General features: G+C 49.3%; 1 protein-coding gene and 1 long non-coding RNA gene across 2 annotated transcripts in view; one reads left to right on the top strand and one right to left on the bottom strand.

Annotated features, from left to right (window-relative positions):
- LOC138467814 (uncharacterized) overlaps positions 1 to 1,977 on the bottom strand; it is a 213,852-nt gene extending 211,875 nt beyond the window's left edge. Inside the window, exon 1 of the long non-coding RNA XR_011268148.1 lies at positions 818 to 1,977. This is a non-coding gene — a long non-coding RNA (uncharacterized lncRNA). The remainder of the gene's footprint in view (positions 1 to 817) is intronic.
- The window catches only part of CFAP61 (cilia and flagella associated protein 61), a 2,971,729-nt gene that overhangs the window by 956,805 nt on the left and 1,997,792 nt on the right, over positions 1 to 17,132 (top strand). The gene's annotated exons all lie outside the window — the stretch shown is intronic.

The following is a 17,132-nucleotide window of genomic DNA, read 5'->3' as shown; positions in this document are numbered from 1 at the left end:
TTCCATTTTCTTATCCATGTTACTATTTTCCATCAATGCCACCACTCCTTTAACAAACCTCTCCTTATTTCCCACATTTCCAACCAGTTTGTGTCCCTTATTATGGACAACTAAGCCAGTATAATTACCGTTCTTCTTTGTTGTTTTTACAGAATTACTAAAAGTGGCTTTCAGCGGACAGTGATTGCTCCATTTCTATAAAATAGTTCACATTTTTTAAAAAAATTGCCTGATTGAGCACTAGGTAGTCCAAATGGGCATTCACCTGATTTCCATACCCTGTGGCCTTAGGTGAAACATCCCCTGAATGCTCTCATTAGAAAATCAGATCTTGTGACCAAAATAAATTGCACCATTTAACCCCATTATCCTACTCGTATCAATTCTAAATAAAACGCTGGTGTTATAAAAACCTCTATCCCTGCAATCTGCATTCAAATCCCCCGTCAACATCAAGTTCATCTTGGGCTCAGTGGCCCTAATATGGTTGCAAATATCTGTTATCTGTGCAATAAATAAACCCAAGTCTGAACATACACCATTCTCATACACATTTACCAGATACAGAGAATTTGATCTCCCTACCAACCCAAGATCTATTTTGACCACCAGAATCCCATATATGAAGTCTGATACAACCTCCACTTTTGGACATGCGATGCTGGTAAGGATGGCCAATCCACCCGAAGGGTGACCTCCTTCACGGGGGTTGCCAATTGCTGTGTCACGGTAAAGCCATCAATATATATATGTATGCTTCAGCAGCCAAGATTCTTGTAGGAAGACCACATTATGCTCACAAAGAAGATTTATGTACCTTCATTAAAGAAGCTGTTGCAGGGGGACGCTGTTGCTCACACACAAGATGGCTGCCTAACTGCTGAGCTCTCCTCCGACAGACATCCTTCATCGAGAAATATCCTGTTTCAGGGCCACCCAGAACGATCAATCAGCCTGCTACCAGTACTAACAATGCTGGAGAGCTCCCGGTGAAACGTTGGAGTAGAAACGGATAAACCCGATTGAGATATCCGTTCTACAAGGACAGTGCGGTTTGAAGAGGTGGCGGATGCCGGGTGCGAGTACCATGAGATCACTAACTTAGCCCGCTGCAGTGGCCGCAGCCCTGGGCCGCGCTGTGGGAGGAGCCTGTAAGCCCACCAACTTGCCACTTGCGGTGAAGATACAGCACTTCTGTGGACACAATAAACCCGTGGATGCCGCTGCGCTCCCCGGACATGTAACTGAGAAGACCGAGAGAGGGGCGGACCCTGGCGAGGCCGGGACGGCGTGCAGATCCTCGCCGAAGGAACAGGTGGCCCGATACCAGCTGCAGGCCTGGCGGTAGAAAGCCAGCACATGAGGGGTCCAGTTGGGTGAAACGATACGACGGCTGTCCCGGCGGAGGCCACCCTGTGGAGCTTCTACCAAAGGCGACTTGCTGCTTATGCGGCATCAGCGGGCTGGGTTGGGCTGCAGTGATCTTCATCCAGGGGGGCCCTGTGCTTTGGCAGCCTGCCCTTACCCAGACACTGCCGCCCCATCGCGGTGGTGGACCCCCCTGCCTGATGCTGTGACAGCTCGCCGTCCCCCTTCGCTGAGGGCGACCGTCCCGCTCCCTGGTCGAGCCACTGCAGCGCTGCCGGCGTGGCCGAGATCTGCTGGCTGCCTCGCCTCACGGCCCCAGCGACCCTACGTGGCAACCATCTGCCGGCCCTGGGCAGACAGCGGCCCCAGCCTCAGCCTGCCCGCATCGTGATTTGACACGGCGGCCGACCAGCGAAAACGGAGTGCGGCAGCGGGACCTGCAACGCTAACAACTACAAGATACAGGTACGCAGTCCCCTGCCACACCCCCCCGGAACACTAAAACACATACGAGCCCTCGTCCCCGGTGCCCGCCGTGTGTGCTGTGAGCAAGCTGCCGGGCGCACGGGTAGAGGCAGGCCTGCAGGAGGTGCGTGAGGCAAGTAGGAGTTTCCTTGGGCCAAAATAACAACACAGCGCCCCAGACTGCGGCGAGGGTGCTGAGAAGGAGTGAGCACCCGTGGCGCTGGCTGCAGGTGCATTGCGCGACTCAGCTGGGGACAATGGAACGTCCCACCTCAACGGGCCACGGGCGGCTGGGCCAGACTCCCTCCCCCCAGCCCCCAAATGCCCAAAACATCCCCAGGCCCAGCACCCCCCACAAAGGACCGCCACAGCTCCCCCCGCCCAACCAAGCTCACATGATCCCTGCAACCTGTCATACCACTAGGTAGTAAGGACCAGGAGGAGCAGACACACATTAACGCTCTCTCATGGCAACAAGTCTCCACAGAGTGAAGCGCTTATAATGACACCAAACCAGTGATCTTGAACTGAACAGGCCAGTACTTCCCGTTTGCAACCATGGAGGTGGTGGCCCTCTTCCGAGAAGCGTGTGCCCGCCTTGTGGACCCCAGAGACTTACCGCAAACAAGACAGCACTGAAGATCAATCCACATATAGGGTGAACAGGAGAATTCACGTCCCCAGGCAGGGACATGCACTGGCCTACACAGAATCCTGGGTCCCTGGTCTGACCAATACAACCACTACTACACAGAAAGGAACTCCACCCTAAAAAGGCTCAGATGGTACACTGCTCTGACGGGTCCAGTGTAGGTAGACGCACTGTGAAACTCTCCCTCCTGAACTCCCAGCGACCCCATCCCCCAACCTCCAGGGCGACCACACCACGGAAGGAGGGCACAAGGAGCACAGACATTGTCTGAAACGAACCTGAGCATTGAAAACGGTGAGTCAGATGAACCTTGCATTATAAACTGCAATTTAGGCAACACATGAGGAAAACCCTTGGAAACTATGATAATATAACAACGTTGGACAAAATGCGTAGCTGTGGGTACGTGGGAGGACACAACCCACCCAAACAGTATTCCAGCACCCAGGGAATCTGCTGCAGTATATACATACAGACCTATAAGTTAGTCCTGAAATGGGCAAGTCCCTTACACGGTAGACCCCAACCCAACGCGAAGGCCACTAAGCCCCCCCTTCCAACACCCACTGCCAGGCAAGCCCTGCGGCCTCGTCAACACAGACCAGCACTGGCATCTATAACGCTGGACTCCTTCTGACACCCAGTGCCTAACAAGCCCCGGAGCTTCTCCGTAGCACAGTCCGCCACCTCAACAAAGCTGCCAAGGAGTCAGACCCGGAAAAGCCCCCGCTCCTGGCAGGCGGTAGCACCCCGAACCCCCCGGTGCGGCACAGCTCGCAGGCCAACACAGAACTGCAGCAACGAGCGGCCAGCCACAGTCAGCCACAGCGCGGCCCGGGGGACCGGCAACAACGCTGCTGCGACCTCAGCACATCACACCTCAGCCGGAGATTCGGACCTACACCCATCAAGTCGAAAAAACCAGCAAAGCAAGCAGACATAGCTACTCTCCTATCTGCCCCTGCAACAGACAGATCCAGGAGGTGGGACCGCCTAGATCCAGGAGAAACCAATGCTGGGAGCATGCATTCAGAGCCACCCCGAGAAGGCCCGACTCAGGCGGTCACGAAGTCTGACCTCCAGGACCTCCTAGCAGCATTGACCAAAGAATTTCAGAAGGGCACCAAGGAGGTAAAGAGCACCATCACAGCACTCGAAACGAGAGTGGGGGAACTAGAGACAAGAACAATGGAGGCGGAAACCACCCTGTGCGAGCACAGCTACGAAATTGAGAAGGGGGCAGACAGGCTGAGCGCACTTGAAACCCGCTGTGAAGCACTGGAACTCAAGCAGGAGGACTCAGAGAACCACATCCATTCCAGAGGCGGACCTCGAACATTATGTGAGCGATCTTTTCCGCTTCATAATGACCCTGCTGGACGACTCCCCCCTGGTGCTTGACGGGTCCACAGAACTAGAGTTAAATCCAACGCCCCGGCCCCGCCGGACGTCCTGGCTAGAGTACCCTACTTCAAGGTCAAAGAGGAGCTCATGCGGTGGCTAGGAACTCCCCGCAAATACAGTTCATGGACGCCTCAATCTCTCTTTACCAATATCTCGCGGCCACCACACTCCTGAAAAGGAAAGCACTGAAACCAGTGATGGAATGGCTGAGGGAAAAGGGCATATCATACCATTGGGGCTTCCCCACGGCCCCGATTTTCCCCTGGAATGGGAGCATCCGCCACATACGCAAACTACATGAGGCCGAAAAACTACTGAATTCGGCAGCAGGGGTAGAAACCCACATCGAGGAAGCGCCCTCAGACCAAGAAGTCCCGGGTGGAAAAGCGCTGTCGAAGAATCAGGGGACCCCTGATCAAAGGCAAGCGCCCAAGCAACGAGGACTAAGGCGGGGCGACACCGACACCCAGGCTCCCCCCGGAACCGACAAGCATCGCCAAAAACCAGCCACTAACACTGGACACGCACTGAATTTTTTAAGCAAAACAACACCTTAACCTCACATACCGCTTTCACTGCCACATAATAGAGGCCTAAGGGTCTCATCCTCAAAGGACTGCGTTGGCCCAGCCGGAGCCCCCGTTGGTCGAAGGCTGGCCGAGTTGACCAAGTTTTGTTTTAATGGGGGGAATAGAGGGGTGGCCACCAAGGGGGGACAAACCCCCAACACAAGTCCCAGCTGACCTGGCAGCCACCCGCACAGGCCGGCAATAAGCGGAGCATGATGGTGCCCACTAGCTGCAAACTGCCCACACCGAAATGGGGTAACCCATTAAGAACCTGACCATGATCACCTGGAATGTCCAGGGCCTCAACTCCGCCAGGAAACGGAGATCCGTGGAACACCGCCTGACCCAGCTAGAGGCGGATGTAGACTTTCTACAAGAAACCCATCTCCTAGCCGTGGACGAACAGCGAGTCAAATACCAAAGGTTCCCTAAAAGCTACTTCGCATCCTCTGGCCAGAATAGGGGAGGGGTGGCAGTCCTGCTCAGTCAATCAGCGGTACTGACAAAGGTTACGGTCAAACAGGACCCCGAGGGCAGGTTCATATGATTAAAGGCCTACTGGTCGAGCTCCCAATAACCATCATAGCAATCTACTGCCCAAACAAAGCCCAGGAGCACTTCCTACGTAGTATCCTCCCAGTTATATCGTCCTTTGCCGAAGGCAAACTACTGATCGGACGGGAATTCAACCACACTCCAGACCCAACCATCGACAAGACCTTGCCGCCCACTGGAACAGACTTCACAAAGGCACTGGGGTTCGCGGAATTCCTAAGAGACGGAGACAATCGACGCCTGGAGGCTGGCGAACGAAGGTCTCACGACTACACTTTCTTTTTGCATGTCCACAGGGGTCTCTCCAGGATAGACCTTCTACTCATCTCAAGCTCGCTGCTCCCAAGCATTGTGAACATCCACATGGGCCTGAGAGTGATCTCCCACCACGCCCCAGTCATAGCGCAGCTCCAGATGGAAGGCTTACCAACACCGCGACACAGAGCCTGGAAGCTGCCGGACTATCTCCTCACGGACATCGCAGACAGCCAGGAGTTGTCGGAAGCCCTCACTAACTACTTCACAGAGAACGTGGGTAAAGGGCCTACAGAAGCTATGGTGTGGGATGCCATGAAGCCAGTGATCCGAGGGGTCGCCATGAACAGTTCAGCAGCACACAGCCGCCGGCACCAGCTAAAATCAGAAGTACTGGAAAATCAGAAGAACTGGTAACAGAGGTTGCACAGAAAGAGGCAAGCCACAAATGACGCCAATCAACAAGGTCATGGAACGAGCTACGCAAAGCTAAAGTAGCCCTGGAAATGCACCTGGCAGACCGTACAGCCTGAGCGTTGACATACACGAAGCAGTACTATTACCCGAACAGCAACAAAGCCAACTACTCGCACATAAGCTCAAGAAAATACACACCAGGAACAATATTGCAGTCCTACGAAACCAAGGCGGGACCTCACGCTGCTCTGAGGCCAAAAAGATGACAATCATGACTGAGCACCATAGGAAGTAATGCCAGGGAACCCTATGGAAGCGGCAGCACACGCCGTCTACCTGAGCACAATCCTAAGGCCACCCCGCCACCCACAGATGGACACCCTGGAAGACCCCATATCTTCAGAGGAGGTGTCTGAAGTGATCTACTCCATGAAAAACACGGCCCCTGGCCCAGACTGGCTGCCCGCGCCATTTTATAAGAAATACAACCACATCCTGGCCCCCCACCTAGCTTCACTTTTCAACTCCTTCCTCGAAACTGGCTCCACCACCCCCTCCATGGAGGAATCGGTCACAGTTTTGATTCCAAAACCAGGAACAAACCTAGAACTCATTCCGCTCAATTGGTCTACTGAATGTAGACTTCAAAATCTTCTGGGAGCTCCTGGCACGCAGGCTCGCCGGGCTCCTCCCAGACCTCATTCACCCGGACAAAACGGGTTTCATTCCTGGGTGCAACACCTAAAACAACATCAGGTGCACCTTAAACACTATTGAGACAGCCAATAGAACGGGAGAAGAGCTAATGGTGGCCTCGCTCGACGCACACAAGGCGTTCAACATGCTGGACTGGGGCTATATGAGGGAGACACTGTGTCACTACGGAATTGGCCCGAAATTCTTGAAATTGACGATGGCTAACTATCAGCACCCCACCACAACTCTGAGGATCAACGGTGCCAGATCCCCAAGAATCGAAATCAGTAGAGGCAATACGCCAAGGCTGCCCCTTGTCGCCTCTTGTCTTTGCCCTGTCAATGGAGCCGTGCGCCTCCAGAACCCGGCAATCCTGGGCCTCAAATTCAAGGACGATACCTACAAAGCGGCCCTATACGCCGACAATATACTGTTAAAACTTACGCAGCCAAGCACATCCCTCACTGTGCTATGGGAGGAGCTAAGCAGCTTCAAGTCAGCATCAGGGTTCTCAATCAACCTCACGAAGTCCACAGCACTGGGCATCAACATTCCAAGAGCAACGCTGGACTCTATAGCGGCCTGCTTCCAAATCCCATGGGCCAGATCCCACTTAAATTACCAAGGCGTCCGCCTACTGAAGCTAGCAGAACGCACCTACAAACTAAACCTCCCGCCCCTGCTGAAGGACCTACAGTCGGATATGTCCCGCTGGCAAGATCAGGAAGTATCCTGGCTAGGAAGAATCGCAGCACTCAAGATGAACCTGGTCCCTAGTCCGCTCTACCACTGCCAAGCCCTCCCGATAGCAATACCCAAACAAGCCAAACAGAAACTGCAAGCGAAAATGCTAAAATTTGTTTGGGGGGGAGCAAGAAGCCTCGAAGTAACCAGGAAAGTCTTACTTAGGAGCCCCGGGTCGGAGGTCTGGGAGTCCCTGAGGTCGAAGGTATTGCCTAGCCACCCAGCTCTCGTCAGCATTCATGTGGCAACCTGGCATCAACAAGCCCCGCTGGCTAAAACTGGAGGAGGACTGGAGCCAATGCCCACTGGGATCACTCCCACACATCACATGGCCCAAAAATCCCCCTAACGCCGGGCTCCTCTCGGCCACCCGGAACACGGTAAGCAGCTGGAAACAGGCAGCAAGAAGGTGGAACTGCAGGAGCACGGTGGGTCCACTCTCTCCAATCTGGGAGAACCCGGAATTCACCCCAGACCAAGGGCATAATGTTTTTTTTCTAAGTGGAAGGATGGCGGCCTGCAGCGCGTAGCGGACTTCTACGAAGGAGACTCTCTACTCACCTTCGAGGATTTCAAGAGGAAATTCCAGGTACCGGAAACCGAGAGGTTTCACTACACCCAGCTCCGTCATTGGTCGTCATTGGTCTCAATGAGAATACATGGGCACAGAGAACTGACAGCACTGGAGCTTACACTAATGACAACCCCAACCAGGGGGAAGATTTCCACCCTGTACAGGCTGCTGGACAGGGCAGACCCCGACTCTAAGGAGCCCTATATGACACAGTGGGAGAGAGGCCTAGGCCTAGACAGGACCAGCTGGAAGTGCATCTGGAGAAGAACCCACAAGACCTCTAAATGCATAATGAACAAAGAGGGAGCCATTAAGGTCTCTTACAGGTGGTACATGACACCAGAAATCCTTCACAAATGCAACCCTGCTATCCCGCCACACTGTTGGAGGGGCTGCACATACACAGGAACGTTGTTCCACCTCCTCTGGGAATGCCCGAAGGCAGAGAAGTTCTGGAGGGAGGTCCCCGGGATTGTTCTACTGGGAGACACGGGAGAAGGACAGTTCCCGATGACTGGCAACCTGGCAGACCTCTGCACACACCTACTGACCGCAGCCAAGATTTCAATCGCCAAGCTGTGGAAACTTCAGGAAAGCCCTGTAATACCCGTGTGGTGGGTCAAGTGCTGAGACATCGCTGCAGCGGAGAAAATTACCGCCATCCGCCTTGGCAACCAAAACAAGTTCCACAGCACCTGGGGCCCATTCCTGGACTTTGTGGAAAGATTCCCAGGAGTGGCCAGACAACCTCCAGCACTCCGCTGGCTAACTAAAATGGACTAACATCCTAGCAGCCCCCTGGACCGGCGCATATGGCTGCCTACTCGATCGCAACCACAGCACCCATACCCTGTAACTTCGACGATCGGAGACTGACGCGACCCCTCCCCCGGACCACCCCAGAACTCACCCCCATTTCTTTCCCCCCTTTTCGTTTGTCTATTTGTTCTTTTTACCTCAGTTGAGGCATGTTTTCTTTTTCTTGTTTACTATGTTTCACTCAAAAGCATGTCACAAAGAATAAAGAACCCTCTGTTGTTTATAAATGCCAATAAAATGTTATATTGAAGAAAAGAAAGAAAAAGAAGCTGTTGTAGCCTCTGGTGTTCGAGATCATAACACTTAATTTCCTAATTTGTGAGACTAAAGGCCTGTCCCACTGTCACCTGTTTTTTTTAAAGGTCAGGGCAAGAGTGGCAGGGAGCCAACACTAATCAGAGGCACACTCTAAAGCAGTAAATATTGAAGATTGTCTAGAATGTACAGTGTGTGCACCCATTGCCTGCTTATTACACATAATCTTTAGCAGATTCTTTTTCCAAAGGTTCAACACTGACCAAATTATATGCAGCGGTTTGAGTACACACATCTGCTTGGCATAAGATGAAATCATAGCCCATCTGATTCAGCAAATGTGAATTCCCCCAATAACAATTTTTGCCACAATCTTTGATGGTATTGTAAGATGGACCAAATCCGTCCGTTCATTAACCGGAAAATAGATAGTCTCAGTGTCTTTTGTGGTTATGAACCTAAACAAGGGATTTCATGCAGCAATTGTAATACTATTTGTCTATTAAGAATCATTGGTATGTCTGTCTCCAATAATAGTTGTAAACAGACCTTGTATGGGGCAACTTGAATGTCCAAATAGTCTTCGCGTTTTCCATGATTGGGAAGTGCTGGGGCAGAAAGTGAACTTATATTTTCATTAGAGGGAAGCAAGGGTTTCACTGTTTCTTGATGAGTATTGGTTGTATGATTTTTCAGAAAGAAATAATCAAATTTCAATATAGGTGGGTCTTTGGATAATATCACGTGTCGATAAGGCCAATTGAGTCTGAATAGTACCCCAATGGTTAGGAGCCGTATGTTTTGAATTTGAATGTGGAACATCTCCTCCTACACTGAGGTTACTCGGACCAAGACAACCACTGGATTGTCTATTAGAGTTTGTATTCAAGCATTTCAATACTGGTGGAGTCTCCAGCATTTGTTCAGAGAAAAAATCCTGCCACCCATGCTGGGCCTCTACAATTGCAGACCTATTTTGCTAGGCAATAGAAACGTATCAGTGTGGATACCAAAATTAAAGGTTGTTTGTACTTCACTTGATTTTTTTACTTTGATCCTCTGCGCTATATGCAGATGGAGACAGGCCTACTACTGTACTGGTCTGAGTAGCACATGAGATGCGTATACTTTCAACCCTAGATACTGCCAGCAAGGCTTCCTGTTCCTGCAATACATTCCTGCACCCCCACTACTCTCCTTTTCCATCCATGGCACATTCCGTGTGCTAAGGAGCAGCCTCAGAACACTGCGTGCAGCAGGGCACATACCCCTTTTTAGTAGCTAACAGCACCCAGGCCCGCACCACTCACCAGCTTCAGCAGACAGTTACTGGCTTACTGCAAGACGTACCTTTACCCTTTCTACACCACGGGTCATTTGCAAGACCCCATCAAGGGCATATGATCTGATCAGGCAGCGTTTCACATAACTGCCTCACCAGCTCCCTGGCAGTACTAGATCACACCAGCAGGCCCCCATGACTACCCCGGACATTGCCTTGACAATGGTGCCTCAATCCCATACACAAAACTCAGAGCCGTACCCATCCGCTCTCTGAGCATGTGCCCGAGACTAGTGTCTGTTCCAATGAGCATGTGCGCTGGGCCCCAGCCGTATACATACAGCTCTCTCCATGTACTGAGAGCCGTAGCATCGACTTTGCCAAGCTCTGCTCCCGTGAGAGGAAAGTCCAGCACGCCACCCTGCCCCCAGGGGGGCGGGGCCCTTCTTTAGATCCACGCTACGTCACCTGAACATACTCTACCTGCTTCACATACCCTTAGAGGCAGGCACGCATCATAACAGCACTGTTTTTGCTTTTCTCCTTTACCCCACAGTGCTTACCTCTTAATTTAGACTACAGGGGTTGAGTATATACCTGTGCCTTCACAACCAGCTTGAACCGGTTTTCAACATTTTTTGCCCTGAACTTACCTGGGGTGCTCAAGTGCATTTACATGCTTTGGCCACACATAACAGTAGCCCATGGAGGCCCCCTTCACCTTTGCAGGGTCACCAGGTAAGAATACTACTTATTCCCTTCTTCCTCACTTCTCACTCTGTGTATTTATGAAAGGGATATGCCAGCTCTTAGACAGGCACCCTGCTGTCTTTCAGATGAACCGTAGGGGACTGTTTTCCAATCTCACTAAGTAAACTAGTGATTGCCACCTGCTCCTCGCTGATTGAACACAGCTCCATCTGACTGAATCTTCACCCTCCAACCCCCACCCCGGACCCAAGCTCAAGGTTGGCTTGCTTTTTTTTTTAATGAGAATGCTGTTTTCTTTTAGCTATACAGTGCTAAGCCTGTATAGACATTATTGGTACCACTTGATGGTACTGCACATTCTGTGAGTTTCTAATATCCACCCACTCTGTGTTTACTACCCATAGGGAGACACAATCCTTTTTGGCCCAGAAGAAGGCACCAAACCTGGAAGCCGAAACGTCCTAGGGCCCAGCACTAATGCTGCTGGTCCAATATACACCTCTGGGAATTCCATGTTCCTGACGTAGACCGAGGATTGGTCACCAATAGATCTCAAATAAATGCACGATTGTATAGGACTTGTCTTGACAATGTAAGGACAAGTGTACCTCACCCATATGTCTGTGCACCATTAATCAACGTCCACTAGACTTGTCTTCCTTTTTTGTTGCAGTCGAAATCTAGTGTGTCATTTTTTGAAGTTGATGAAAATGTACTCACTTTTACGTTGTTGTTGTTTTTGTTGTTCTCTTTATTCTATCACCTGTGAAGGGTTTTGACCCATGCTGGATCAATAGACTGGGTAGATGTGGGGATGAGCTGCCGCCGCCCATCATTCCATCCCAGAGTCCAGGAGAACTGCGCAGTTGGCACGAGACCACTCCAAAGATGCAACCTTCTTGTGGGGGGTTCCACATCACCACTCTACTGTAAGGATGCCATCAAAACAATGTTAAGCAAGGGTCCTATACTATCAAGCAAAAGACCACTCTATTGAAATGCAGTAATTCAAGACAACTCAAAAATGGATGCAGTACCGACAAATTCCCCAAGGCGGCCCTAGCGGTCTAAACTCTGACAGGGAAACTGTATTTAGGAGTTGCAAGAGGGGCAGGGACTTCAAAGCTTGTTGGTTAATTGAAAATCTTAGCCACCTGCTGTTCCCAGAGGCCAAGAGGCTGAGAACTCTTAACACCCCAGAGACTCACCACAGGAGGCAGGATATCATATGGCCCTTCTGAGTGAGAGGGAGGGGGTTTCCCCTTCAGCCTGGAGGAGCGAGACAATAGCCCCTTTCTGTTGAATGGGGTATGTTAATTTTGAGTGTTTCCTGTCAACAGCCCTCTGCCAGCAAGGAGAGACATGTAATCACTGACCCACCCAGACTCTGGAGGCGGACCCAAACACTTTGGGGAGTTGAATTGCAACAAATATATATTTTATAGAAACAGTGATAACTTATTGTAACCAAATGACAGGAATGTACAACTTTGAGAGTCGTAGTTTGAAAAATGCCCTCACGATTTGAGTCCAAACTCCAATTTGTACCATGTTCTGGGGCAAAACCCTGCTAATTATGAATATTGTAGACAATGTGTTTAAGCTAGGGACATGGAAAGTTACTGGCATATATGTGGAAGGGAAATGTACCGTTGTATAATTTTTTATGAAAATCCCATATTGCACAACCCACTAAAATCGAAACTAAGTTGCCATTTTTTAATGCAAGCTCCTAGAAACGCCAGAGTCGGGACAGGGACTATCTTTAGTAATATATGATGTGTCTACGTGATGTCAAACAACTGTGTACCTGGGAAATATGTATTTGGATCAGGAATAGATTTGTGTGCACATTGACCAAGGGAGTGTCATTTCTGCATGTCATAAAAATGACATCACTCTGACACACTATCCCTTCCCAAATCAGGGACCAAAGACTCTATTGACGTATCAAATCAAGAGAGGGGCAGGCTTAGTGATGCTAGCCTCTCCACCCACTTTTTAAAACACATAAAAAGAGACTGCTGGGACAGGTAGAGACATTCAATTCCATTTTCTGCGGGACGCTCTGCCGGGAGACTCCAGACTTCACATCCATCAATCTCCAAGGACCAGAACTGTACTTCAGAACTTAAAGCAAGGGCCTAAACCCACAAACTGAGAACTCTTCTCAGCAGGCCTCAGCATCCTTAAAATCATCTGCAAACTATTCCACAGCCAGGCGAGCTGTTTGAATTCTGTGCCAAGAACTTTTGCCAGTACCCAGAAAGCAGTGTTACATCCAGAATCCAGAGAGGCTAGACCAGCAGAGCAGAGCTGACCTAGACCGCTGTGAGCGGAACCAGAGATCCGGATCCTTGTGAGCAGAACCGGTGCCTGATTGACCCACCGCGCAGAGAGAACCGCCGCCGGACGTGTTGGCCAGATCCGTGACGAGGCCTATTTCAAATTTATATTGTGAGTACCTAGCAGAACTGTGCAGAACCAATCTCTTAGTTAAAATAATCTAATCCAAACTAATTTAACCTAATTGGAACAGCCTCCTAGAAATCGTGTCATCTGTCATTTGTAAAGCTGCACAACTGTCACGTGTCAATTCTGAAGCTGCAAGCTGTCACCTGTCATTTTGAGTTTTACTTTAAATCCGAAAATCTACCTTTATTAAATCGTCTGTATCTCCGGAACTGTTTGTCCTAGGAACATGGTTTAACTTTCATTTTAAAGCTGTAGGCTTTCCAACGAACCTTGAACCGACTTCCTACTCCCTATACTTTTTCCGCTATCGCGATTTACGCACTCGCAAAATTTACCGCGATTTGCGATTTGGCTCAATTTCTCCACTTGTCAAAATAGCAGCTCCATTCTTTCCTTTGTTAAAATCCGTTTGCAACCTCGTAATAACTCATAGAGCATTGCTAAAGTGAGCCTGAACTAATACCAACAAGCATCTCTCACTCACCCTGAACCTCTAGAGGGAATTAAAAGCAATTTTCGCACCTTTTCACTTCCTTGCAAACCACATTAAAGTAATTCGCCTGTGTTTAAAACTCATCCCTGATTTCTCTTAACTTTTCTGGGGGAACCGGAACTGTGTATTGCATTATAAAGTGTGATTTGTTGGGATTCTTGAAGACTGTGTGCTCTCCTTCCATTTCTTACATTGCATAGGGGGGGGGAGTGAATTGTCAAGAAAAAGTGATCATATTACCTTTTGCTAAAATCATAACAAGTTATAACAAGTTATTTCTGTACTACATTTTATTCCACCTTGCATTTCCTTGAAACCATCAAGCATTTTCAGCTACCTCATCCTCTACACTACTCCTAAGTAACCAAATCAGTGTACCCCTGTAACATTATCCATTGTTGATCACGGTCATGTTCTGAAGTGTGATATCAGTTATCAATTTATTTATAAAGTGTGATAGATATATATTGTTGAATTGTCCAAATAAACCTTTTAAATTTGCAAAACAAACCTACTTCTTGGCTCAGTGGGGTCAGGGGGATTCTAAGAGGGGGGTGTTATACAAGGGTTGTCATCCAGAGTACGTAACTGGACATAAAAAGCTGTAGTGTTGATTGAATATCGCTTACACACCTACGTTATGATGTTATGTAAATGTATGTGAAAAACCTTTTTTTGATACTTATACTGCAGAATACACTTGATGACATCATTAGCAAATATGGAGTAATGTTTCCTTTCACTTGGTGGGTTAGTTGTGTGAATGAATGTGTGTTTTGTCCTGTGCTCTTAAAAAAGGGGGTTGGTTTTTCTTGCCTTCCGTTATGGATGAGACATAGCAGTTCTTTGCCTGGAATGAAGAGGGACGTTGAGTTCTTTAACTTTTCTCCTTCTCCTGCCAGTGGAAAGTTGGTTCCCTGCTATGTGTGTTTGGGTCAGGAATATAGCAGAATGCTCGGTACTAGCTTGAATGCATGGTTATGGAGTGTCAGTTGCAGATGCGGTGAGGATGCTGCAGGTTGTGTGCTTATGATGTCGACATTTGTGACTTTGCAAAAGTAACTGGATTCAGCAAAAGTTCTAAATAAAGGGCCATTTTGTAAAGTGCACAGGTTTTGGGCTACTATGTCAGCCCTCTGAGAATGTTCAATCTCCACCCTTAACCTTTCTCCCCTTTCCTCCCCCTCACCTGAAGATTGGTCTTGAATGGATGATATTTGTGGTCTTCTAGCACAATAATCCTTCTCCTTCTTTCTTCTTTCTTTTTTTTCTGAGAAATTGTCTTTCTCACAAAAGGAAGCCACAGTGTACTGCTGTGAATAGCACTACCTGCGGCCCCTCTTCCGGGAGGGACAAACTGGGGGAAAAAGTGGTCTGGCACAAAAAACCCCAGAGGTGGAACAACAGCAGCGGAGGTCCGTCATAAGGATTCCGTGTGAAACAGCAACAGCGGAGGTCCGTCATAAGGATTCCGGGTGGAAGGCAGGCTCCGAAGGAACCGTGAGCTAGCCAATAATGACGGTCAGCGAGAGACAACAGAGCAGAGAAAGAACCGGAAAGGAGTCAGAGCAAAGAAGAAAGGATTTCTTTTCTTTTCTTTTCAATTTCTGCACCACATGCTGGCTCCGCTCGAGCCCTGTTCCCACGGAAGTCCATTTCCCTCTCGTCCCTTCAGTGTTGCAAATGTTTAGTATCATCTTTAGGAATGCACCCTGTGAAGAGCGTAAGACAGCACCAGGCTCCACGCTGTGCCCATCCATCTCCACTAACCTGCCATTAGGCCTCTAACCCCCACCCAGCCAGGCCAGAGCTAGCCCCACACCACTCGTTTACCCCACCACACCTTTGCATTCTTGGTAAGCACAAGACCCCCAGGTTCTAACCTCCATAAAGTGTCCACCAAAAGATGTAAAGACGGCCTGTCTGTATTTATTTCTTGCTAGCAACAACACGTCTCCTGTAACATGAGCTACCAGGAAGGGTAAATCAAAGATCAGTCCCCCAGGGGGGAGACGGTGGGTTGGGGAACTGCGATATCAATGAAGTCCCAAGTGTATGGGTCAGCATGACTATTTTATCCTCCCTTTCTCCCTGGCACCCATTTGCCTGTGCACCCCAGGTGCCTGCCATAATGAGTGAACAGCTTGTCTTAGTTGTTTAGTTTAGATAGATACCATTTGTTTTATGCATGTCCTAACCTTCACCGCAAGGATGAGCCCAGCTGACCCAGGTGGAACCAGATTGACGAGAGAGAACCAGACAATTATTGATTGGCATCCCCTATGGAGCAAGCCCATGTGTAGGGTGCCTCCAGTCAGTGGCCCCATAGTGTACCCAGTTTGTGACGTTTTTTGAAGTTATAAGCCATTGTTTGCTAATGTAAGACGAGAGCGCTCTCGAGCAGCAGAGTTCTTTGCTGGCACTTGTATTTTGTACAAGTAAACCTTATTATCCTTGCAAAACTCTCTTGGCTTATTTCCCTAGCGGGTTGAATTTGCTCTAGAGTGTGCATATAGAAGGACTTGCCTTCCTTTTGACGTGATTCCTCAGCCCCCATACTTGCGGCGATATCCAGGTGGCCTCTGCAGAAGGGCCATGCCCACCTACAGTGACCAGTCCCCCAAAACGCGTATGCAGCAGAAGTGGTCCTTGTGGGTGCTGTCTGTGCAGAAATCCCACCCACTCGTTGGAGCGGGTTGCGGTTCCAGCGAGAGGCCCAGGCCTGTTGTGGATAACCCACGAACGGAGGCTTTTGGAAGAATGTGGACACGCGAGTATAGCTTGCAAGGAATAACAATGTTTGGGGTGAGACAAGGGGTTGTATGAAAGAGGTTAACACACAATGAGTGAAAGTGAAAATATAGATTGGGTGGTAATGATTTGTATGGCCATTTTTATCTACTTTATCTTTTTAAGTTCTATTAATAAAAAGAAGAGGGAAGGAAAGGGAGCCTCCCCGAGTGAGGGGAGAAGGTGGCACCACAGTGCACTGTCCCAACCAGTGCAGAAAAAGAAATATAAAGAGAAAATTAGCTGGCCCGTATAGTTAAAGGGCTCGGGAAGAGTAGCAGTTGTTGTTTTAGTTATTTGTTTTCAGTGTATTTTGTATGTGCGGAGGATGCCGAAGACGAACATGTATGGTATGTGTATGTGGGTTTGTGTGAGGAGAAAGAGATGCTTTGGGGGGGATGGAAGAAGTGAAGCAACTGTTTGTTTGACAATGGATATTTTTGACTGAATTGACTGATCACATAGCTGCGACTACGATAAAGATATTCTAGAATTTGACGGGAAAGGGGGACAAGGAGAGCAGACTACACAGCCTTACTCTACAGTTGAAAGCACGCGAGCAAGGACAGTACTGACACAACATAGACTAAGTATCAGTATGGGGAAAG

This window comes from Ambystoma mexicanum, chromosome 4q, assembly GCF_040938575.1.
Source record: "Ambystoma mexicanum isolate Mex_15411 chromosome 4q, UKY_AmexF1_1, whole genome shotgun sequence".
Lineage (NCBI taxonomy): Eukaryota > Metazoa > Chordata > Amphibia > Caudata > Ambystomatidae > Ambystoma > Ambystoma mexicanum.
The sequence above is the reverse complement of the archived record's forward strand: the minus strand, read 5'-3'. Positions and strand labels throughout refer to the sequence as shown.